This window comes from Lissotriton helveticus, chromosome 5_1 (assembly GCF_964261635.1).
Source record: "Lissotriton helveticus chromosome 5_1, aLisHel1.1, whole genome shotgun sequence".
NCBI lineage: Eukaryota > Metazoa > Chordata > Amphibia > Caudata > Salamandridae > Lissotriton > Lissotriton helveticus.
In genome coordinates this window covers 24895631-24920959 of record NC_136065.1, presented here as the reverse complement: position 1 = coordinate 24920959, position 25329 = coordinate 24895631, and the positions used below count along the sequence as shown (strand labels likewise).

General features: G+C 46.3%; 1 long non-coding RNA gene across 3 annotated transcripts in view; it reads left to right on the top strand.

Moving 5' to 3' along the window:
- LOC144754092 (uncharacterized) overlaps positions 1 to 25329 on the top strand; it is a 497596-nt gene that overhangs the window by 13023 nt on the left and 459244 nt on the right. For all 3 annotated transcript variants that reach the window (XR_013594658.1, XR_013594657.1, XR_013594656.1), the window contains exon 2: positions 21887 to 22008. This is a non-coding gene — a long non-coding RNA (uncharacterized LOC144754092). The remainder of the gene's footprint in view (positions 1 to 21886; positions 22009 to 25329) is intronic.

Genomic DNA, 25329 nt, shown 5'->3' with positions numbered 1-25329 from the left:
AGGGTTTCCTGCCAGGGGCGGTGCCAGCACCGTCCCAGACAGGGTTTTGTGTATTCCAGGTAGGCAGGGCTACAGAGGAAGGTGACTGCAAGTGGCACCCCGGTGCTCACTGTGCATAGGCTGGCTGGAACCAGTTCCAGGGTCACTCCAGACCCTGTGCTGGGGAAAAGCCCGCCAAGGAAGTGGGTGTAACCACCCCCCTCCTAGTCCCACCCCTAGGGCAGGACTTAGTCGCGTGCCAGCCCCTTTTTACAGGATAAAGGTAGGAACTGGCCCCCTTCCAAATCAGATCATCTTTGAATCCTGAAACTACTTTCCACGAAAGGAACTCAAGACTTCTTCCTAAGATTTCTCCCTTGTGACTAAGGAGTAGTCACCCTGCATCCGCAGGCACCATCTAAGAACACTGCGGTCTGCTGCAAGTCCTTCCTCCGGAATCCGACTGCCCAGCTCGACGAGAACCGGCTTCCCTGGCACCTCTGACCTCTACCTGCATCATCAGTCACGCTGAGATTCGTGGGTGTGACGAGACCTCGAGGGACCGGCCATCTTCAAGACTGCACGACTTCTTTCCAACAAGCCCGCCGAGTGAATTCCTGGTGAGTGCTTTGGGGTCCGAGAAGCCCCCACCCTGAGCAGCTCCAGCACCGAAGAGCAGCCCCCCAGCATCTCCACGATCTGCGTGGGGCCCTTCTGCTTTTTACTGCTCACCGCGTTGTTTGGCTACTAGCCCGCTGGCTTGTGGCCTTCCCGACGACGCCCGACGACATTTCGGCTGCTGGTCTGGTTGCTCCAGACTGGCCCTTGCTTCCCTCCATCGGAGAAGTACCCTGGACCCTCCTGGTCCGCCCAAGACGCCATTTTAGGTCCACCGCGTGGGCCTTGCATTTGCCAAGACTTGTTGCCCAATCCTGGGTCCCGCGACGTCGACAGCAAGAACCTTCGTGGGACAGCTCGCACCTCCATCCTGGTCGCCGACAACGCCTCCTGGTCCGAGAGACTGCAGAGCCCAGCAGCGCCCACTCACCTGACTGCGGTGACTTCGCCCGGTGCCATCCTGGTGCCCACTTAATCACTGGCTAGTGATTCAAGAACTTGGTCCCCTCTGCTTTCAGGTTTCCTTCTCCCTTGATCCAGGCTTGGATCCATCGAACTTTTCTTCACTGGTCGCCTGCCAGCAACTTCTTCCTTCCAGGCTCCTGGTCCGGCAACGAGATCCCCGACGTCTTTTCAGACCTATGCAGCTGCAGCCCCTGGGCTAGGTAACTTCGGCACTTCGGTGTCCCAGCATAGCCTCACTATCCTAGGGTCAGGATCCACTGTCGTTTTCTTCCTACCAGGTCGGGTTCGCCCGTGAACACTAACTTTGCCTTTACTAGCCTCCATAGACCTTGTCCCGCATCCCGCGTGAGAGTGCACACTCTGCACCCGAGTCCCCTAGGTCTCCTAGTAGTAATCTAACGATTCCCTAGTCAAGTCCTAGCGATTCCAAAGCCTATTAGAACTGTTACTTACCTGCTAGTAATTCGCATTCCACTTTTAAAGTATATGGTTTTTCGTGCCCCTCGGGCATTTGTGTATAACGTGCTAACTTAAGTATTTTCGTAAGAGTTTTGTTGTGTGCCTAGCACCCTGTCCTCATAAAGAGTACAGGGTTGTTGTGATTCTAATAAATACACTGTTTATTTTCATAACACTTGTGTGGTGTCCTTTCACTGGGTGTTCAAGGGGTAATGTGATGGTAAAACAGCTGGCTTAACACGCCCTCTAGAGTCTTAGCCTTAGACTGCTCGTATCCATGCTACTAGGATAGCTGGTCTATAAGGTTGACTTACAACCAATCATCAATAAGGGTTGTTTGGACTGATATATAGTGATCACTAGAATAGTGAACACTGCACATCAGGCCAACTTCTCACATTGGTGAGCAGCGGTTGGGATTTGAGCTTGCTGTTGTTTTACCACACATGCCCTAAGAATATCTTGTGAAAGATCACATAAGTACTAAAGGTACATATAACTTAGCTTAGAATACTCTGAGTTCTACTGAACCAGCTGTTGTAGCTCCTAGGGCCTAGCACACCCTAAACTACAACTCTAGCAAGGGATCAGTAGGCAAACATATAGTGTAGGTAAGTGCACCACTTACACCTCACTAGAAAAGCATGTCTACCCAGGGAGAATCTACTGAGACTCCCCTGGTCAGTGTTGACCCTCCACAGGTCACTTCAAGATATGCAGCTCTCAGTTTCCAGGAGATGAGACAAATCTGTGTCTCCAGAAAACTGAAGCAGGGGTCTAACCCCACCACTCCCTTTCTGATAGGTCTCTTAGAGACATATGATGCCAGAAAGCTTTCTCAGTTACATGAGAACATGCCAGCCTTAGAGGGAACCTCTGGGGATCCAGATCTCCCCAACACTGATTCAGCAGTTGAGGAGGAGGATCAGGAGGTACTCTCTGGGGATGAGGTAGACAAAGGTCTTGAGGTAGTCAGAAGGCTAACTAGGACCAACTTAGACTTACTTGGGCTAGGATCTGGGGGCCCCCCAGTACTAACCCGAAGTGGGCCTAACCTTGGAGTTAGGAGGGATAGATCTCTTTCTAGGGACTCCAATAGATCTCTGCACTCTAATGCCTCTTCTCAGGGGAGAAGGAATCCTCCACAGAGGAGATTTACTTCCCCTCAGAGAAGGGAGCATGAAGCTAGGATGAGACAAGCTGAACTGAGGATTGAAAGGGAAGAAATTGCCCTGGCCAAAGAGAAGCTTGCCCTGGCAAGAGAGCAGCAGATGAGTGGGCTAGCTCCCACTGGTGGCAGCAATCTCCCAAGAGATAGAGAGAAGGGTTTAGATACTAAACACCTGACTAAAATAGTGCCCCCCTTTAAGCAAGGGGATGACATCCAGAAATGGATGGCTGCTCTGGAGAGGGCCTGCACTGTGCAGTGCATTCCCCAGAGTCAGTGGGCAGCTATACTGTGGCTCTCCTTTGATGGCAAAGGTAGAGATAAGCTCCTCACTACAAGAGTAGAGGATGCTAACAATTACCAGGTCCTGAAGAATACACTGGTTGATGGGTTTGGTTTAACCACTGAGCAGTACAGGTTGCTGTTCAGAGACACCCAGAAAACTCAGTCTCAGGACTGGTCTGACTTTGTGGATTGTGCCACTAAGGCTTTGGAGGGCTGGTTGCTGGGTAGCAAGGTTACTGATTTCAAGGGATTGTATAATCTAATTATGAGAGAGCAAGTCTTAAATAATTGTCAGAACCAGTTATTACACCAGCACCTGGTAGACTCTGATCTGACCTCTCCACAAGAATTGGGTAAGAGGGCAGACAAATGGGTCAGAACCAGGATTAGGCCCAAGAACCAAGGTGGTGACCAGAAAAAGGAATCAACCAAGCCTCAAGAGAAGGGTGGGAATAAATCTACAGATCAAACCACATCAGGGCCCCAAAAATCCTCTGAGGGGGGTGGGTCCCAGAATCCTTCCAACAACCAGAAGAAACCTTATTGTTATCCCTGTAAACAGGTGGGTCATTTAAAAACTGACAGCAGTTGCCCAAAGAATAACAATAAGGAAAACATACCCCCAAGTAACATTCCCAAACCTCCTGTTACTACTAGTAGTAATCCCCCAGGTGGTGGGAGTGCCCCCAAGAATTTGGGTGCATTTACTTTGGGAGTTCCTGGGGACTCTGGCCTAACCAGGTCCCCAAACTTAGATACTCTTGTCTGTGAGACTGGCATGGGGTTTGCCAACTTCACAACTTGTCCCAACACTTTGGGCAAGTACAGACAGGAGTCCCTCATCAATGGTATAAAAGTTGAGGCCTATAGAGACACAGGAGCTAGCATCACTATGGTGACTGAGAGTCTAGTCCCCTCAAGGCAACTTTTACCTGGTGCCACATACCAGGTGACCAATATTGATGGAGTACAGAGAGATCATCCCATGGGAGTGGTCAATCTCAGCTGGGGAGGTGTCACTGGCCACAAGAGAGTGGCAGTGTCACCAAACTTGCCTGTAGATTGCCTACTGGGGAATGATTTAGAGCTCTCAGCCTGGGCTGAAGTAGAGCAAGAAACCCATTATAGAATGGTAAACATCCATGGTAAGGTTAGTGGGGCAGTGGTAGCCACAGCCCCAGTCCAAGATATCCTCCCTGAACAGGTCAGGAGGGTTGTGCCAGTCACAACCCAATCTCAGACAACTTCCTTCCCAGAACAGGTTGTCAAGGCTGTAATGGTAACAGCCCACACCCAAACTGAGCCCCCTCCTGAAAAGGTTGGGAGAGTTGTGATGGCCACAGCTCAAACTCAGACAGATGATAGTGTTGTGAAGCCTGAAACTATGGATCACTCCACTCAGACAGAGAGCATTGAGGAGGAAGAGAAATCTCCCTCCCACCAGACTTTAGGAAAAGATCAGCCTCCTCAGGGAACTGATCTGACCCCTTGTGAAGAAACTGCCCCAGAGGTAGTCAGGCCTAGCCTGGCAGAACCCCTGATGTCAGTGGACCCTTCCAAGGTGGGACCTAGTCTGGAGCAGGTAACCTGCCCCTCTCTACCCTGCCTCAGTCAGCCCAGGGCTGTAGAGGTCAGGGAGGCCAGTGTTGGACCCCAAAGGGCCCCCTGTCCAAAAGAATTCCCCAATCAGCAGATTAAGGGCACTGAAGCTAGTAGTCCTAGCCAAGTGAAAATAAAACCAACTCCTAAGGGATCCCCCTTAAATTTAGTTAGGGGCCTCCCACAGATGGACACTGTTGGGCACAGCCACACCTGGGACCTGAGGGCCCCAAACCTGACCTGTCCCTCCAGTAAGCCAAACAGAGGGACCCAACCTCCAGCTGTAGGTAGCCAGAGGTTGACTCTGAGAGCCCAAACCAACTCAGTCTTGGAAAGAAAGGCCTCTATGGTGGAAAATGGTTGGAGGAAGCTGAGCCCAAAATTAGTGGAGCCTCACTTCAGTACTCCATTTCAGCACCAGCCTTCTACTTTGTCAAAACACACCACAGGTAGAGATTCCCTATGGTGGAGACCCTCAGACACCCTTAGGGTGAGGGATTGCTTAGTGGACCATGAGATAGGGGGTAACCATGCCAGTGCTGGTACTTCCTTATATGGCCACTCAGGCAATATAGCCTTACCTGGCAAGGCTAGCCTTATCTCCTTTCGTTTGGGGGGGGGTTATGTAGGAAGGTAGATCCCTGACTATGGTTGCCCCCAACTTTTTGCCTGGTGTTTTGCTGGTTTTCTGACTTAGTTGACCTGGGACCCTGCTATTCAGGGCCCCAGGCCTACTGCTCTCTCTGTAAAATGGATTCCATGTACCTTAGGTACATATCTAAATTGGATACTGAGTCACCTTATCAGTCCCTGTACAGTGTACCTTAGGTACCCAGGGCATAGGTGTACCCAGGGCCTACCAGGGGCTGCAGCATGTATTATGCCACCCCCCTGGCTGGCCATCCAAATCTGACACAACTGGCTGCTTGACAGCTGGGGCAAGGTGGTGTAATCACCCTTTGCTTTAGATATAGTATACCTATATCTAACCCTAAAAATGGACACACAGATCTCCTATCAGTCACTCCTATGGCAGGCCTTAACAATCCTGAAGGCAGAGTGCTTGGAATCGTGTGAGATGGTGCTCTGGCATGAGCTGAGCCTGTCTGCGGCTTTCGGGATCCATCCCTTAGCCGTTTCCATGATATCGCATACCATATACTCTTAAGTGCATTATAATCCTCGCGGTTATATGCCAACTCTGGTATCGCTTTATCAAAACATGTCGAGTAAGGTGTCATACGAATTGGAATACTAACCCCTCGCCAATTCTGGCGACGGGGTTAGCATTCCACCCTTCTAGAGGGACACAACATGTATGTAACCCCTAACCCCGGTTAAAGTCAGACATAGCCTCAGCTCCACAAAATGGATGCTGCCACTGAGACACAAGTCTGCCCTCCTGCTGCTGGGAGTCCTCCCAGAGCAGGAGGCAAGGACAAAGGGTTTCCTGCCAGGGGCGGTGCCAGCACCGTCCCAGACAGGGTTTTGTGTATTCCAGGTAGGCAGGGCTACAGAGGAAGGTGACTGCAAGTGGCACCCCGGTGCTCACTGTGCATAGGCTGGCTGGAACCAGTTCCAGGGTCACTCCAGACCCTGTGCTGGGGAAAAGCCCGCCAAGGAAGTGGGTGTAACCACCCCCCTCCTAGTCCCACCCCTAGGGCAGGACTTAGTCGCGTGCCAGACCCTTTTTACAGGATAAAGGTAGGAACTGGCCCCCTTCCAAATCAGATCATCTTTGAATCCTGAAACTACTTTCCACGAAAGGAACTCAAGACTTCTTCCTAAGATTTCTCCCTTGTGACTAAGGAGTAGTCACCCTGCATCCGCAGACACCATCTAAGAACACTGCGGTCTGCTGCAAGTCCTTCCTCCGGAATCCGACTGCCCAGCTCGACGAGAACCGGCTTCCCTGGCACCTCTGACCTCTACCTGCATCATCAGTCACGCTGAGATTCGTGGGTGTGACGAGACCTCGAGGGACCGGCCATCTTCAAGACTGCACGACTTCTTTCCAACAAGCCCGCCGAGTGAATTCCTGGTGAGTGCTTTGGGGTCCGAGAAGCCCCCACCCTGAGCAGCTCCAGCACCGAAGAGCAGCCCCCCAGCATCTCCACGATCTGCGTGGGGCCCTTCTGCTTTTTACTGCTCACCGCGTTGTTTGGCTACTAGCCCGCTGGCTTGTGGCCTTCCCGACGACGCCCGACGACATTTCGGCTGCTGGTCTGGTTGCTCCAGACTGGCCCTTGCTTCCCTCCATCGGAGAAGTACCCTGGACCCTCCTGGTCCGCCCAAGACGCCATTTTAGGTCCACCGCGTGGGCCTTGCATTTGCCAAGACTTGTTGCCCAATCCTGGGTCCCGCGACGTCGACAGCAAGAACCTTCGTGGGACAGCTCGCACCTCCATCCTGGTCGCCGACAACGCCTCCTGGTCCGAGAGACTGCAGAGCCCAGCAGCGCCCACTCACCTGACTGCGGTGACTTCGCCCGGTGCCATCCTGGTGCCCACTTAATCACTGGCTAGTGATTCAAGAACTTGGTCCCCTCTGCTTTCAGGTTTCCTTCTCCCTTGATCCAGGCTTGGATCCATCGAACTTTTCTTCACTGGTCGCCTGCCAGCAACTTCTTCCTTCCAGGCTCCTGGTCCGGCAACGAGATCCCCGACGTCTTTTCAGACCTATGCAGCTGCAGCCCCTGGGCTAGGTAACTTCGGCACTTCGGTGTCCCAGCATAGCCACACTATCCTAGGGTCAGGATCCACTGTCGTTTTCTTCCTACCAGGTCGGGTTCGCCCGTGAACACTAACTTTGCCTTTACTAGCCTCCATAGACTTTGTCCCGCATCCCGCGTGAGAGTGCACACTCTGCACCCGAGTCCCCTAGGTCTCCTAGTAGTAATCTAACGATTCCCTAGTCAAGTCCTAGCGATTCCAAAGCCTATTAGAACTGTTACTTACCTGCTAGTAATTCGCATTCCACTTTTAAAGTATATGGTTTTTCGTGCCCCTCGGGCATTTGTGTATAACGTGCTAACTTAAGTATTTTCGTAAGAGTTTTGTTGTGTGCCTAGCACCCTGTCCTCATAAAGAGTACAGGGTTGTTGTGATTCTAATAAATACACTGTTTATTTTCATAACACTTGTGTGGTGTCCTTTCACTGGGTGTTCAAGGGGTAATGTGATGGTAAAACAGCTGGCTTAACACGCCCTCTAGAGTCTTAGCCTTAGACTGCTCGTATCCATGCTACTAGGATAGCTGGTCTATAAGGTTGACTTACAACCAATCATCAATAAGGGTTGTTTGGACTGATATATAGTGATCACTAGAATAGTGAACACTGCACATCAGGCCAACTTCTCACACAAGGCTGTTGTCCTTCCCTTGCATGATCTCCTGGCTGTAGGTGAGGAAGTTGATGATTTTTGCGTTCATGACAATTATGAGTGGGGTCAGGCTTGGCCCGGACAGTAGCCTGGCAAGGATCTTAAATGCCACCTGGATTGTCAAAGCTTTGGCTTCCACCTCATCTCTATGTTTAGAGAATGAGCCCCTTCTGTCCATGTGGACCCCCAGGTACTTATATGAGATGGCTTTATCAACACTTTTACCGTTGTATAACCAACCGCCGCCTCGGTATTTCTTTGACCCAAAGGTGATTGCCCTTGTCTTTGTTAAGTTCAATTCTAGTTTGTTTACGGTGGTATAAAGGGACAATCGATCAAGGAGTCTCTGCAAGCCAACCCTGGTGTGGCTTAGCAGTACTAAATCGTCCGCGTACAATAGATTACTAACTCTTACCCCTGCGAGTTTTGGTGGATGGGAATTAACTTCGTCGAGTGACTCCGACAGATCAGAAATGAAGGGGTTGAAAAGAAGGGGCCTAACACACAACCTTGTTTCACTCAGCGTGATGTTTGTATTTTCCTTAAGGTATACGATCCGTCCCCAAGTTTTATGCAGATCCAAGTGTTGGTGTGTAGCGCAATTATGGATTGTAGAAGCATTGGTGGGATCCCCCATTGCCGCAATTTGAGCCATAATAGGCTTCGGGGTACGCGGTCAAAGGCGACCTTAAAGCCCACAAAGCAGCCATGCCTTAACAATCCTGAGGAAGCCGCTTTGTCCAACAGGGCAGATATTGCAAGCAAAGTTGTTATGGTGCCTGATTTTTGCTCAAATCCTGTCTGGTTAAAAGGTATTCGATGATTTTTTGTTGCCTGGGACACCAGATCTTGAAGGAGCAGTTTGGCATAGTATTTTGATTCTACGTCCAGTAGAGTAATCACCCTATAATTTTTCGGGTATGATCTCTTGCCCCCTTTATAGATTGGATGTATGATGGCGCCACGCCACGATTCTGGTAATACCGAGTTGGTCCAGCAGTAGGAAAAGAGGGGTGCCAATTGATGGGCCCAGAATTCTGTATCTTGTTTAAACAGCGCCTGTGGTAGGCCATTCGGCCCTGGGGCTCCATCTGAGCGACCCTCAGTTATGGTTCGAACTGTTTTTTCCATGATAATTCCCAAGTTTGTAAATGCATGTTGGGATGGTTCAACTTATTTCTTTGGCGAACCGACATCCGTTGTGCCTAACGGTTGGCAGCAATTGAGTTGTTGGGCCATAACCAGAGGCTTGACAGGTTAACCAACTTAGATAGAATACCCATTCGGCTTCAGAGATGTTGGCGCTACTTTGTCTTCCTTGCATGTGTATTTTGGAGTTAACATGTGACCAGAAAGCTTTTGGGTTATGACTTCTACTTGCGTGTATCAGTTTAGCCAAAAGTGTTTGGAACGTTTGTTTTTTTCAAGGAATGTTGCTTGTCGAAGTGCTTTCTGGGAATCCTTGTATTTATTGAATTAATGAACGTCCCCTGGGTGCCTACGTGCTTGTCTTAACATACTGTTACGTATTGATTTCAATTTCTTAATTTCATCTGTTATTATTGCTGGGTTGCATTTTTTGTTTTTTCCAGAAGTACGGGAAAAGTTTTTAAGCAGTTCCCGGGAGAAGAGGTTCCATGCAGTAATTGGCGGTGATTCGTTGGTACTCCTTAGGTCTTGCAAGACTCTGCATTTACTCATTATTGCTGGTATAATTGGATCTGACCATTTCAACCTTTTGAGATTTTCGGTATAATCTCCTCCTGAGGTTTGGCTTGTCACGACATAATTTGCTAAGTTAAATGACATGGTGATCACTTGGGGACAGTGATCGCTGTCACCTCGAGCAACTATGGTGTAATTCTCGATCTGGGGAGGATTTCCTTGTTACAAATGGTGTAGTCTAGGAAGGAGTGAATATGACAATTTGACCTTGTCCAGTTCAGTGGATTGTCCCTAGGGAAATGACCATTCAAGATTGAGTAGCCCCGAGTACTGAATCGTAGCACCATGTATTCGCCAATTTTGCTATATTTGGTGCCGGTGGGTTTTGTTTGTTCGAGACTGTCTGGCCATGGTGCGACATATTCTTCGATAAGTTCTTGAAAAAGGTTTGTGTTATAATCGCCAGATACTAGACAGGCTGGTCTTTTGTAGTCACTTTCTAGATTGCACAGGGTCTGGATTAGGTGGTTGAACTTCGGTTTATTCTCCCTGGTACTTGGTGAAATATAGACATTTATCTAGATCAGTTGATCAGTGTGTTTGGGGTTATCTATCCTTATGCCAGAAATCCAATCTTCCTTGAATGTTAATTGAGCAATATTAACATTTAGCTTGGCTGAAATATAGATTGAAAGACCGCCGCTGGGTCAGCCAGATTTATGCAACCTCTGAGCAGGGACTCTGTATTCCAGGTATCCTTCTATTGGGAGACTGACCAGGGACCATGTTTCCTGCAGTAGTATGATCTCATGGTTTTTTAAGAACTTTATCACATCAGTGGATTTAAGTTTCGGGGTGAGACCGTTGATGTTCTATGAGCATACTGAAAGACTTGGTTGAATACCAGTTCAATTGTGATTTCCCGCGCCCAGGGCCGCTGGCAGCCAAGCCCAGTCAGACACCATTATTTTGACCTCCTCTGTTTCAGGGCATGTGGCCTTTCCTGGGGATCGACTTTTGGCAGATCTTAGTATTGAAAGGGATGATGGTCCTAGTTGATCTGATAAAGCCGGGAATTTTGCGAGAACCAATAGGTACTGTGGTTCAACTTGTTGAACTGTTTTAATTCCCCATGTGTTAAGTAAATCAGACATTAGTAGAACCTGCTCCTTGATTACTACAGTTGAAAAGGTGATTAACTTTGGTTTGGTGAATTGATTACTTCCAATGGGTTTGAATTTGATGAAAATTATATCATTGGATTCAATATGGCGAAGTTCAGGGATGTTTTGAAAGAGTTTCAGAATGTTCCCTCTATTCAGGATGTCATGTGGTCCTTGGGTGTGATATTCAGGGAAAAATAACAATTTAGTTTTTGGATTTGTTGTTGTGAAGACCTGGCCAGGGGTCTTATGATTCTTTTTATTTATCGTCTGGGGTAAATCAAAGCTCCTTTGGGTATGATGTGATTGTTGCTTATGTCCCACTTGTTCGTCTTGAGATTGGTGGTCCTCAATCTTGGAGGGATGTTTGCCCGTTTGTATTATGTCCCGGTTCTTGAATAGTGTTATTTGGAAATTCTCCTTGAGTCTTAACCTGTACTCGTCCTCATGCTAGTCTATCTTTTCCCTGTTTTTGTTTTCCCTTGGTAAATTTGCTATATTTGTTGAAGCTGTCGGGTCTTCAGGTCTGATCTTAACCATATGAGGCAATGTTTCCGACTTGATGGCTCTTCCTGACTCGTCTAAAGTCAGATGGTATGGAGACTTTACTAAGACCTCGCCCCTAACCGCGGATGAATCCTAATGGTTTTTACTGTGGGCAGGTGATGATAGCGTCTTACTGATTGACTCTGTGGTTACTTGCGGGGAGGAATTTTGTGATGGTGAAAAGAGGCTATCAGAACTCGCAGAGTTGATTGAGCTGTGTCGTGTATTGTCCTTTTTGACATGGGGGGGGACACTAGTGGTATTTTGGGTCACTGTGCTGCGTTTATTGCTTTTTTCCTTAGTCTCTTCCTTTCTCTTTTACTTAAATGTTGGTTTTGAGGGGGTTTAATCATTGGTCTCGACCTCGAGTCGACGTCTCGAGTGTCAGAGTCTTGCTTTGTCTCAGTCGTAGACAATGTTTCTGTTTTTAACGTGATATTGTTTGTATTATTTAATTTGGCGGTTTGAAAGATACTGAACTCCTTAGGAGTCACTTGCTCATCGGGGGACGGTACTGCTGCTAAGACGTTGGTCGGTTGGGTATCGGTTTTTGCTGGTAATGCCTTGTTACCGTTGCTGGTTTTATTTTGGTTTATGCTTTGATCATAAACTTTCTGAGTGGTTACATTGTTTGTGAGCGAGCATGAGTGATGTGGTGTATCTTGCGAACCTGGAGGTAATTTCCTTGTTTCTGTCAGGACCAGGGCAAGGAACTGGGGAAGCGTTGACAGGCTATCAATGATTGGTGAGCAGCAGCATATCGCTTGGGTCAGGTTGACTTTGGATTGTGCTTTTGAAATTAGGGCATTCAAGCCTTCTACTTTGTTGTCAATCCCTGCTGTGTATACTGCTAGTGTATTTAGTAGGTCAACTTGTAAATCGAGTTTATCTGAGTGGTAATTTAATGCCGATACTGTGGATTGTAAGGTTTGCAAAAGGTGAGGCCAGACGGTGGTGGGTTCAAACGCTGTGGAGTCGTGACCTTCAGTCTCATCTTTTGTTTTATTTGATTCTGTTTTGAAAAAGGATAAGTCCAAGAGGGAGTTATCATTAGGTTCTCCTTGCTTTGCTTCAGGTGATTCCTGGTGGACCAAGATGAGTGGCGTCGTTGGCGTTAATGGTTTGATAATACCCGGAGTGGTCCTGGTCCACTGTGCTGCTTGGGGGGTGGAATTTATTTTATTTCCGGGAGAGATTGAGTTATCTACATGAGAGTTGATTTCCTGCTGCAAGGGTAATCTAGTGTTGAGGGGAATGTCGTCGCTTGAGATTGATACTGGCGATGAGCATTGATCCTTATTTAGTTGATGAACTTGTTGTTAAGTGGGAGACACCTCCAGACTGAATGGCTGATCTTAACCCCTTTTTTTCTGGCGTACGGGGTTCGTCCCTTGTGGGATGACTGTCTGGTGATGTGATGGTAACCTGATTATGAAGCTGTTCATGAATCAGGGCCTGCACTTTAATCGGAACTAGATCAATTTTGGGAAGAATTTGAGGGGACTGAACTAATGAAGACGATGTTTCATTGCGGTTGGTTAAGGTTTGGACTTTGGATCCATATTTCTTAAAATAATCTCTGAGGGTCCTCTTTTTTGCGTCATTAATTATTTCGTCCTGCATATTATGATGTTGGGTGGAAGGCACTGGAGAGATTATTATTTCCGTCTTGGTAGTATGGCCTGAGGGGCCAGGTTCATAGTCATGATGCTGTGCAGGAAGTGGTGATAGCACCTGGGAAGGGGATTGCACCATCTCCGATTCCCCAGGCGGTTCTGTGAGATCTTTGTTCAACTTCTTGCGTGTTTTTTGTTGTTTCTTTTTTAAGCCTTCCAGACCGTATTGTGATATGACTGTAGCTTTGGGTAGCTGGATACCCTTCTTTGAAGTTTTTGGCTTGTTTGTGGAGTAGAGGATCTCACCGTGGCTCATATAAATTGCGAGTTTTGGCCTCAGTGGGCTACAGCCGGACTCCACTCGGTTTTTGGGTGGTGGATGTGGGGTGCCAAGGGTGGGGGAGCAGGTGTGCACTAGCCTGTGCAGCTGGTCCCAACTCAACCCCTATTCTCAACCCCTCTGCTCTTCCAACTCCACCCCGGTTAAAAGGAAGGCTGAATGGGAAGACTGAATAGAAGGCTGAAGGGAGAAGGTTAAGGGAGGTCGGGGTGTGGAGGGGGACCGTCCACTCAACCCCGCTCAACCCTACTTTGTCCTACTCGACTTGACACAGCTCCCAGGAAACACTGCTGTTCCCACAACTCCACATTGATGGCGTCGCACGTTGCCTGCAGCCTGCAGCCTGCAGCTCTCCCGTAACACACCCCCCAACACACCCCTCGCCTCGCCTCACCTCCCGCCGCGATCACTCTCACTGCGGCGGCGGCGTCAGCGGTTTGGCAGTGATGGTTGAGAGGCCGACGGCTCAATGGCTTGATGGCCCGCCTTGCCTGCCTTGGGCCACATTCTCCTCCCGCTGTAGCGGCTCTCAGCGTGGCTCAGTGTGGCGGCGGCACGACTCACACGCTGGTCGCAGCTTCCTCCCGCGCCCTACCTTGCCTTGGGCCGCGTTCTCTTCTCGCAGCGGCTCTCTGCACGGTACGGCGGCGGCGGTCTGCGCTTTGGTCTGCTCTGGTCTGCGCTCTGGGAGAGCACGTGACAACATAAAGTTACCTATGGGAGAGTGGGTGACAGGATAGAGATACCTACGGGAGAGCATGCAACAATGTAGAGTTATGATCGGATCTGGGGAAGAAGGGCTATACTGGCAGAGGAACATGACAGTCAACACGTAGTACCAGCCGAGAGCTCTCCTCACTCCACGGCGCATTGTTCGAGCTCACGTAACTATTGCGGTGGTTTCTTGCTTGTCTTCAGGGGAAGGTTCTCTGCTCCAGGCCACCTGTTTTTCTTGCTTGGGACATAAGTAGCGCATGGTGGCTTTTCCCTCCTGGCGTAGACCTCCGGCGGCGCCGGTAGCAGGCGGAGGCTGCCGCATGGCTCAATAGCGGCCGGCGCGCCACTGCAAAGATTGTGTAGTGGGCTGTTCCCACGTGTTCAGACGACATAGTAAACGTAGCCGAGTTGAGTTTCATGTAATTTAAGTAGTTACAGCGAGCCCTACATGGGGCAGCCTGCCAGCTGCTCAGCCCATCTTCATACTGACAACACTCACACACACACCAGGCACCCAAGCATTCCACTCATGTCAATCCCCCTAACATTCTGAGCAGCTAGTTGAAAGGTGAAGGGGAACATAAAGACATAGCATGAGGATACTACAGATTGGCTTCTGGGGTACTTTGAGCAGCAGCAGTAGGTGATTCTACTGAGGGGTGGCTTCTGTCAGTCCCCACAGCTGCCTTTTCCACTCGAGCCCATTGATGGCGATGAGGGGCACGCTGACCCCAGACCACCCATGAGCACAGGGAGCAAGAGGTCCTGGGGAAAAAGACATCAAAGTGGAGGCCCCAGTGAAATAGATACAGACTTGTAAGGCAACAACAAAGGGGCTGGTGGGGGGCTGGCAGATCCTGCTTTATCTTCCTTAGATCAACCACTTAATAGATATGTAATTAGGAGTAGGCATATTTAGGAAAAGGGAGACTCAGGGATTCCACCTCATGAAATAACTCTTCCATCTAAAAAAAAAAAAAGAATCTCGCTGTCAACCAAGGTGGGACAGTCATTGTTGATGGGCTTCCACCCCTCCTCCACACCCTTTGTATACCTGCGTTCAGAAAACCCCAGTAGAACAACAAGTATTAAAGGCGGCGGGGAAGAAAGGGTCAAAGAAAGCAGAACGTGTCAAAATCACTCCTTCCCAGCGCTCTTATTTAAGGGTCCAGTCAAAAGGGGAACACACTGTTTCGCCTCTGGCTCCTCTTAGTCTTCATCCCTCGCTGCATTCTGAGTCAGGACTTAAACCAAAAGTACACATAAGTACAAATACAATGGAGGATTCTGGCTCAAGAAAGCAGATGTTAGGGCTTAAAGAGACTTGTTTCTGGGAACAGGTTTGAAGCGTTAGCTGAGAGATGACCTGGTGCGGGACCAGGAGCTCCCAAGGGCTCTGGTCCCTTGGCCCCCAACTCAAGATCTTGCTGTCCAGTAACTAGTAGGTGAGAGTCAGACGGGCACTGAGAAATTGCTGTCTACGGTGATAGCTGAGGTTAGGGAGAAGTTTGCAGTGTCCAAAAAGAATCAGCAAAAAACCAGGACACATGTGAGGCCCTTGAAGTCAATATTAACTCCCTAATGGACAGAGTGGGGTGTTGGAAACATCTTTTGTAGAACTCACTAAGGAGGTGGAATTGAATCAAAAAGAAATTCAGATGCTGAAAACCAGCGTTAAGGATCTCTGAGATAAATTAGAGATCCTTGAGTATAACGCAAGAAGAAACAAACTTAGGTTACTGAACATACTAGATGACCTTGAGGGTAATAACATCAAAGGATTTTCAATTAGTCTCTTGAAAGAAGTTATGCCAGATATCGATGTACCTAAGGTGGCAGAGGATATACAGAGGGTCCACTGAGACCCGTTTTCCAGAGGACCAGCCAGGAAAACGCCAAGAAGAATCCTGGTTAACTTTAACACATATACTCTTAAAGAGAAGATCCTCTCAGACACTCTTAAGGTAGGGTTCTACGTGAAGGGAGACTGGTACTTCCGCATTAGATCAGACATTTCCAGAGGTACATAAGAGAGGCAGTGGAATTGGGAGCTACAGCACACATTCGTTTTCCTGATTCCATTAGAGTTATGTGGAACAAATGTATGCATAACTTCAGAGACCTAAGTAAAATCATTAGTAGGTCAAATTAAAGTGCAACAGAAGTAACTGGAACACCAATGCCGTGAAGTAAAAGATGAGCTTGACTAGGTAATCTTTTAAAATACCTGTAGTCAATAGGGAGGGTTCCCCAGGGTGGGGTGGGTAGGTCACAAGTTAAAAAAAAACATAAAAAATTATATTTTCAATAATCACTGGGTGTGGGAGAATGTGGGAGAAGAAAAGGCCCTCATTAGATAAATCAGATGTGTCTAAACCAGATATACAGCCTTATCTAGATCAGCCCCTGGCATCAAACTTAACCCATGGTGGAATCAGGGAAATGTAGACCCCTCAGGGCTTTAACTTGGAATGATAACGGTCTCTGGGTCAGTCCTAGAACGAGGAACATTTTAGAGTATCTTAGGCTCTTGAATAGCGATATTATTTTTATACAAGAATCTCATTTACTAAAAGAGGTATGGGACAATATATTAAAAGATAAGAAATTGATTGATTATTGTGTATGCACTTCGCAGGCATGCTGTTTAAAGGAGGCAGCGCTTCTTTTTAAGAAATCTATTAAAGCTATTTTGGGGGAACGTGTGTTCGACCCAGTAGGGAGATGGGTGATTGCAAATGCAAAAATATACGGTTCATGGGTAGCACTGGTAGGATACTATGGACCAAATTCTGATGACCCCACCCCCCTTCGTGGTTTATATGACCAGCTTTTAGATCTTAACCTCACTATTATATTGGCAGGATATTTAAATATAATAGACCCTGTCTTGGATATATCCTCCAGAAGAGGAACCGCAAACTTACCCAACATGAGAGGTCTGCTACAAAAGATGATGGAAAACATAGGCCTTGTGGCTATTTGGAGGCTAAAGGGAAGTATGGTGGGGGGGGGACTCAGGAGGAAGGTTTACGTTCCAGAATAAGAAACATGGGCATTGGTCCAGAATATACTTCTTCATAGTAGATACTAGCACCAGTAAAAATACTACAAAAGTTATTCACATACCAGAGCATTTATCCGATCACTCTGCACTAAGCATAGAGATCATGTTAGAGAGTAGGACCGCTCCTCGGAGATGGACTGCTCATTCCTATGAAAACACGTAAACAAAAAACCGCTGCACGATCCTTCTCCGGAAACGCACCCAGAATCTGGAACTCCATCCCAGCAGACATTAGGACTATCCTGTCCTTTGTGAAATTCAAAACACTCCTAAAAGACCCTACCTCAACCGTGCCTTCCCGGACAGATAACCAGTGCTAAAGGGCTCATGCCTGCATTCCGCAGCACCATGACACTTTTCACCATAATTTACCTCCTCCCAGCTTCCTTTCACCCCTCCACACTACCCCCTCCCTTGAACTGGTTCTGCACAAGACAATTGTGCACTCTGCGAGGTTCTCAGGACTGCCCTGCCTCTATGTTGCACTACAGGCCGGGATTTCCGAACCGATATGTATACGATGACTATTTAAGATTCCTGTACTTGACTTTTTGAAATTCCTGTACTATAACTGCTGTAAAGCGCTCCGATACCCTCGGGTCTGGCTAGCGCTATTTAAAACTCCTAAAATAAATAAATAAATAAAAAACAGGTAATAGAGAGGCTGAAAGAAGTCACAAATGAAATCTTTTTTTTTTTTACTAAAGCGTCTGCCTCACTACACACTAAAAACATAAGGCCTTTTTAAGAGGCATCCTAATTGGCCTAAAGGTAACCCAAAATAAGAGAGTAAAGAAGGCTATTAGTCTACTTGAATCCTTGAATACAGACTCTATCAAAAGAGGCTGAGAATGCCCCTGATACCCAAACCTCGATAAATCTTGAAGAACAATTACGGAAGGCAAGGCTAGAGTTGGCAGACTATCTGGAAGCAAGAGTAAGGAAGACATGGGAGGTTAGAAAACTTTCCCACTATGAATACGGGGAGGGTTCTGGAAAGGTACTGGCCTTGAAAACCATAACAGAGCACACGAGGAACATGATTAAGACCATTAGAAGCGAGGAAACGGGTAAACTAGTCTCGGATGATGCAGAGCTTGAAGACGCCTTTAAACTGTTCTTACAAAAACTTTATACAGAAGACCTGGAGGTAGGGGATGATCAAATTGAGACATATCTTCAAGAGCTAGATATTCAGCCCGTACAAGCAGCCTCTAAAGATGAACTGAATGTTGACATTATTTAGGAAGAAGTTTTAAAGATAATTGGCAATTTAAAAAGAGGAAAAGCAGCTGGCCCAGATACTCTACCAAATGAAATGTATATGATTTTAAATAGGGCTCCTGCTTTTATGGTATTTATGTTTTTTAACATTTACGTCTGTATTTATCAATATTTATTTTTTGGCCATTTTATCTCTATTTATCCATATTTATTTTGTGTTTTGCGTATAAATAAAGTTGAAAAACTGTACATTTCCATATTTATTTAACTGATAGACACGCACTCATACTTTGATGCCTGTTGTGTTTTAGCTGGTTAAGCTAAATCTTACATAACAATTTTCATCCAGGTTTTTAAATTTCCCATGCTGTCCATCTGCTCAGCTGCTGACCTATAATTCATGAAAGACAGGACAGAATCACTTAAATCAAGCCTAATTTTCTGTATTTATCCACTTGTAAAAATACATGCACACTGAAAACACATTGTTTTCTGTTTGTATTTATCTGTAAAAATCTGTAAAAAATGGGTTTGGTGTCAGTTAGAACAACATATCAAGACCCAGGAAACCAAACTGGGCAAATTGGAGGCAGCGCTGCCTTCGGCTTCTCGTGGACTATCGGAGTGATGTGACACCCGAGAGGCTTTTTTCCTGGAGGACTATCAGCAGTGACTGCAGATAAAGGGGATAGGACAGGAGGAGTTTTGCTGGCCCAATTGATTAGAAGCTAGACCCCCAGGCCCCTGTCCTACTGTGACATACAAAAGCTGGAGACCTAGTCTATACACAATGAGCAATAAACGAAGTTGTTGCTGCCCATCTCAGTGAGGTGTATGTGGAGCGAACATTCCTTTCGCAGGAGGTGGTGAATCTGTGGAGCTCCCAAGGCTTGACTCGGACTTTGCAGAGGCTCTGGATGGCCCGATCAGAAACGAGGTCATCCTTTTGGCAATCAGGTGTCTCAAACCCGCCAAGACCCATGGTAGGGACAAGGATAGGTTTACTGCATTTATTACAGACCGACTCCTGGAAGTATATAATGAGGCACTGGATACTAATCCCCTACTGTCCTCCATGCACGAAGCCCTGGTAGTCTTGATACCAAAGCATGACAGGGACCCTTCATTTGCCCCATCATATATCTCGCTCCTGAATCTTGATGTAAAAATCCTGATTGGAGTCCTGGCGGCCTGACTCCTTCCTCACATGCCCCTCCTTATACACTCAGATCAATCGGCTTTTATTCCAAAGTGCAGAACCGCTCATAATTTGCGATGATTTGCCCATATGTGGCACGCTCCGCGCCTCCTAGAGCATGACTTTGCCCTGGCACTCCTAGATATAGACCAGTCGTATAGTAAGGCTCCCCTTGGTTAAATTCAACAGGAACTTAATTTAAGTTGCATACATACCATTCACACCAACGCTCTCAACAGACACTTTGTCCAAACTGTCCCCACACAGAGTGGCATTCATATACCCCAAAGTCGAGATGTACCGTTAAAAAGTGATTTATTTCTTCAATCAAATTCATAGAAAATTATTATAAAACAATTTAAAATCCAATACAATGTTCAAACGTTCATTATAACAGTTCATTCACAATACATGGTGAAATCCCCCTGTGTTATGCAAGAAAAATTCATAAAAACATACAATCTAAAAAATACATGAAACTATAAACGAAAAAGCTACAGGAGACCCTATTGCATAATCCTGTATAGGGTATTACATAAACTGATCCAAATGCTGTAATAAAAAGAACAACGGGTAGAATATCCCTATATTCCTTCCAGATATTGTAGTGGATGGATTCAGAAACACATGGGCGTCAACGCGTTTCGGTGGTTGCTGTAACTGTTTAAAAGACTACCTTCTACAGGACTTATAATCAGGGATTTATTCCTTCTCCAAGTATTTTTGTAAAAACTATTTATCTAGGCAGAAAATACACATGAACACAAAGAGGATTTAAAAAAAAAAAGAGATAATGGCATTCTTTTCTAAATTGTTAAACATTCTAAACATTTTTATTAATTCCATCCTTATTTTTGCATTATATATAACTAAGATTTGTCCGACATAGTTAACAAGTGGTTGATGGAAAGATGTTAGGTCAGTCTTTTTTTTTACGATACATCTCTCTTTAAGGTGTCAATATAATTTCCCCAACTAAAGAAAAACCTCTCAATCTCACTAATTTCACATGCATACTAACTACATCGCGTTACACATCTCTTACTCACCGAAGAAAAAGAACATAGTCTCCAGATACATTAGGAGGTAAGAACCCCCATAGAGCCAAGGGTATAGTCAGAGGAAATGTCAGCTTAAGGACTAGAAACATCTTATTGTTTCTTTATTCATTTCCGTAGATAAATTGGACAGACTGCCATCTGTTTCACAAAAGAGGGTATTGGCACCATAGAATCTGCTTGAACAAGGAATACTTTTTCACCAATACGAGAGATATAATTCCAAGGTTTTTTTATAATAAAAGGTAAGATACAACCCACTATAGAAACGGAGGGCCGACTAAGCACAATATAAAGAATAGGAGATCAATAATTAGAACTTCTCCCCTTTGACTCTTAGAAACGGGTGGCCCAGAATGACTGTGCGAATTTGAAAAAAGCCAGCTTATCACTGTGGAAATTGAAAACCCCACAAGTACCAGGCTCTTCTGTATAAGCCAGATTACCATAGAGGCAATTGACAAGCCTTATATCCGGAAAAAACGCGTGAAACCAAATCAGAAGACACCACTGAGGAGGAGAATAACACCAGAGTCATCCTGACTTTCAATAGGGACTCACAAAAAGTGAAAAAATTCTGAATGAAAACTGGAATATACTTAAAAGTGATCCAGTCATAGGTCACCAAGTTAGTGTGAGACCCAGAGTCACATATCGAAAGAGCAGGAGTCTTAGAGATATACTGGTTCATGGAGATGTAACTAGCCGCACAGATCATAACCGCCATATAATCTGAAAGGGTTCTTTCCGTGTGGCCATTGTAAAGCCTGCAAAAACAACACGATGGTGAGAGAATTCAGTATTCCCCACAAGAAAGAAAAACACAGAATATCCCAATTTTTAACATGCAGTACCACGTATGTAATTTACATTCTGGTGTGTTCCTGTAACAAAAGGTATGTGGGGAGTACAATCCTACAAGCAAAAAAGAGGGTGCTTGAACACCTCAGAGACATAACTAATAAGGACCCCCAATACCCCGTGGCAAGACACTTTGCCGAGTTTCACCTATCCAACAGTAGCCTGCTGAGATACTTTGCTATAGAGCAGATACATGTGGGACACCGGGGAGGTAACAGGGAACTTAGACTCACGAAAAAGGAATCAAAATGGATCCTCAATCTCGAGACTAAACAGCCCACGGGACACAACCAGGACGAGGAGATGGCAACACACTTGATAGAAGAGTAATCCGCATTATAGAATACGACCATACATCACATGTGCCATGGTTCTTTTGAGTTTGTCTTGTATGTACTAATCTGAAGTTTTAATCTGGAAAAGTGTGCATATGTACTGTCATTTTCACCTAAATGTCTTATCTTATTTCTTGTAGGAGGGATGGAAGGGGCCCATTAGTGAATAAAGAGCAAGTCATGGGTCATCCACCTTATCTTCACCATCACAAAGAATATCACCTAGCAAGATTAGATAAGGACTTTTTTCTCACTTTATTAGGTACACTTTAATTCACTGTGGATGTATTGTTAAAAGTAATGTGCGCAATAGGGAGAGCCTGTATGTGTGGACAGAATGCGGCCAGAACACTCTTGGTAAACTACCTCACAAGCACATAGTCACTTGAAGCCACTTGGCACTAGTATTGAGGCCCACTAGTTGATACCGACATACAGGTATTCCGTTTACATGGACATACATACAATGCCTCTTGGCTTGTCTATTCACTTGCATAATGTGCATGTGGAGTTATTCCCCAGCATGAAGGCACTTAGGCGATGAATAAGCAGTGTGGACTTTACCACTAAGGTGCAAATGCCAGTAAGAAGTTCGGGGTATGATAAAAGCCGTCAGGATTAATTTTAGCGCTAACGAGCAATGCACTGAACTCTGCCGCAGGAATGTCCACCCTTACACAAGATTGTGAAAACGATGAATGTGGTAATAATGCAGTTAAGACAAGGTAATGTTTACAACAAGATATTGTTTCTATGCACTGTCTAATGTTTAACAATGTTTGAAGATGGCTGCCGTGCAAGTGTACTAAATGTCGAACACAGCTAAACCTACCAGTCCTCTTTCTATACACAGCATTATTACCTATGTATAGCACTGATTCACTATCTCTGATGTGTAATCAAGATAGTGGTTCTTGAAATGTATTACACTGGATAGTAAAACTTTGGTTTTCCTTCATACTGCGCTGTTATTTGGATTGCTAGATACGGGACATATATATATATATATATATATAAATGGTGAAAATCCTTTTCATCGAAAAAGAACAGAGGCCGCAAGAGGGATTCAGGTTGGACACAGCTTTATTCCAAATAGTCCCAGCTCTGGCGAATGCATTTCGGCGGTTGTGCCTTCTTCAGCGCCGTCAGCTGTTAAGATCCCCTCTAATGTTCTCATTCTGTTTTAAATAATTGCCGGCACTTGTGTCCCTCCTTCTAACGCGGTCTGCGCACCAATCAGAGCCCGCGTGCAATGTCAGCGAACTCCAATTCCCAGCATGCCCCATCACGGTATACAGGGCTGGTGGCGTGGAGGAGTGGACTATATATATATATTTTTGCTCGGACTAAAGGTTGATGGGGTCTTGGGGACTCAAGGCGGGACATTTTGTTTCATTTTGCGGGAAGAACGCTGTGCAGAGCACCTCTCCCATAGCTATTTCATTGGAGTTCACCAATACCGCCCTCCAGCATTACTCACCTGGGAGCCACTGTTGCATCCTGGGAAATGGAGTCCGATGATTCAATCGGACCCTATGCATCATCACCTGAGGATCCTTTCGCTGAGGGGCGGAGCTACCATTCGCACCTATCCAGCGCGAGTAGGTGCATTTTAACTGCAGAGCGTCAGGACTTCCGTTCACACCACCGCAGGCGCTGAAGAGGCCATACCGGCCGAAATGCATTCGCCATCAATCTGTAATTTAAGGCTCTGCCATTGAATTCCCCGTGGAGGTTCCTGCTTCTTTCATTGAGAGGAGGCGCTTGTTTCATATAACTGTGCGCTTTTCCAGAGGCGCGGTTCAGGAGCCCCCCCTTCACAAGTGGCCTGGAGATTCTGGAGTTTGCCTTGGCATTGCGTGTTTCTTCAATCACTGAATCTCTCCAGACTCGCCGGCAGCCCGAGGATTTGCAGCGACACAGCGAGACATTGTTCTCAGCCAGGGCGGGTTGTATGCACCTCCTGCTCACGCTATTATTTTTTGCTCGGACTAAAGGTTGATGGGGTCTTGGGGACTCAAGGCGGGACGTTTTGTTTCATTTTGCGGGAAGAACGCTGTGCAGAGCACCTCTCCCATAGCTATTTCATTGGATTTCACCAATACCGCCCTCCAGCATTACTCACCTGGGAGCCACTGTTGCATCCTGGGAAATGGAGTCCGATGATTCAATCGGACCCTATGCATCATCACCTGAGGATCCTTTCGCTGAGGGGCGGAGCTACCATTCGCACCTATCCAGCGCGAGTAGGTGCATTTTAACTGCAGAGCGTCAGGACTTCCGTTCACACCACCGCAGGCGCTGAAGAGGCCATACCGGCCGAAATGCATTCGCCATCAATCTGTAATTTAAGGCTCTGCCATTGAATTCCCCGTGGAGGTTCCTGCTTCTTTCATTGAGAGGAGGCGCTTGTTTCATATATATATATATATCCAAGAACACAGGTCAGCCCACAAGGTTGAAGTAAGGCCACACGAAGTTTAATCGGCACATTAGGAATTTGCATCCATTTCACCGCTTGCCAGCAGATACAAATACAATGGCAGTCCTTTAAAATAATCATTTGCCTGACACGTTTCAGGATCGTCTCATCCTTTCTTCAGAGGCATAGGTAAGGAGATTATGAGGCAGCTTATTTTCGCGCACTTAAATAGATATTACCCACACCTGCCACAGTGGGCGTGGCGTTGTGCAGAGCCTTCTGGACAATGCAGTGCGCTGAAAGTCCTCCCCGAGTGGGGTAGCTTCACAAGTCTCACAGTTTTGTACCAATTGTGCAGGCTAAGAGAATTTGACTGCAATTACGGAACGAAGACAAACAGCGCCGTTGTGGCGGGCCGTGACGTTTGGATACAACTTCGGCTGTTGTTCTGATTGCAACTTATCATGGTTGCACAGAAAGCCTTTATTTAAATCGTACGTACGTTCTACTACTTACCGAACATGTTTTGCCACTAAGGACCCATTCTAAACAATCCGCCTTGCACTAATACTAGATAATTGGGGTCACTTCGGTCACATCTTTGAATACTAACAAATGCTGTAGTTCGTCCCCATTTTCGAAACGAATATCACGTTGGGATGCACTAGGAATTACGCCGCCTTTTTTATATGGTGTTCCATCTTTGGATGTTAGCAGTGTGCTTTTGAAACATCCACTATTAACAACACGAAATTCCTACACTATTTATGCCTTGATAAAGTCTCAGTGTGAGACGAAACACGTGTTGGCGAATAACATGCTGGAAGAATCTTTTATGAAATTTGAATAAAGAAATAATTGAAGAATACAGACTTGGACTCCGAATTAAATTGGCTTGATAACTGTTGATCCCTTACTATAAAAAATTGTTTTCTTGATTCATCTCTGTGGTTGTTTGTTTATCATTCAACAACTGTTTGAACCAAGTCTTGGTGTTGAGGGCTATATACTAGAGCCTACTACTGATATTTACCAATTTGGAGTGCTGTAATTAGAATTTCACTCTATAGATCCATAACAGGATGGTGCTGGTTTGTGGCACGGTTTCGCTGCTGGAAAGCGAGGCAGACGGCACCAATGGTGATCTTTCCTTCCACTTGG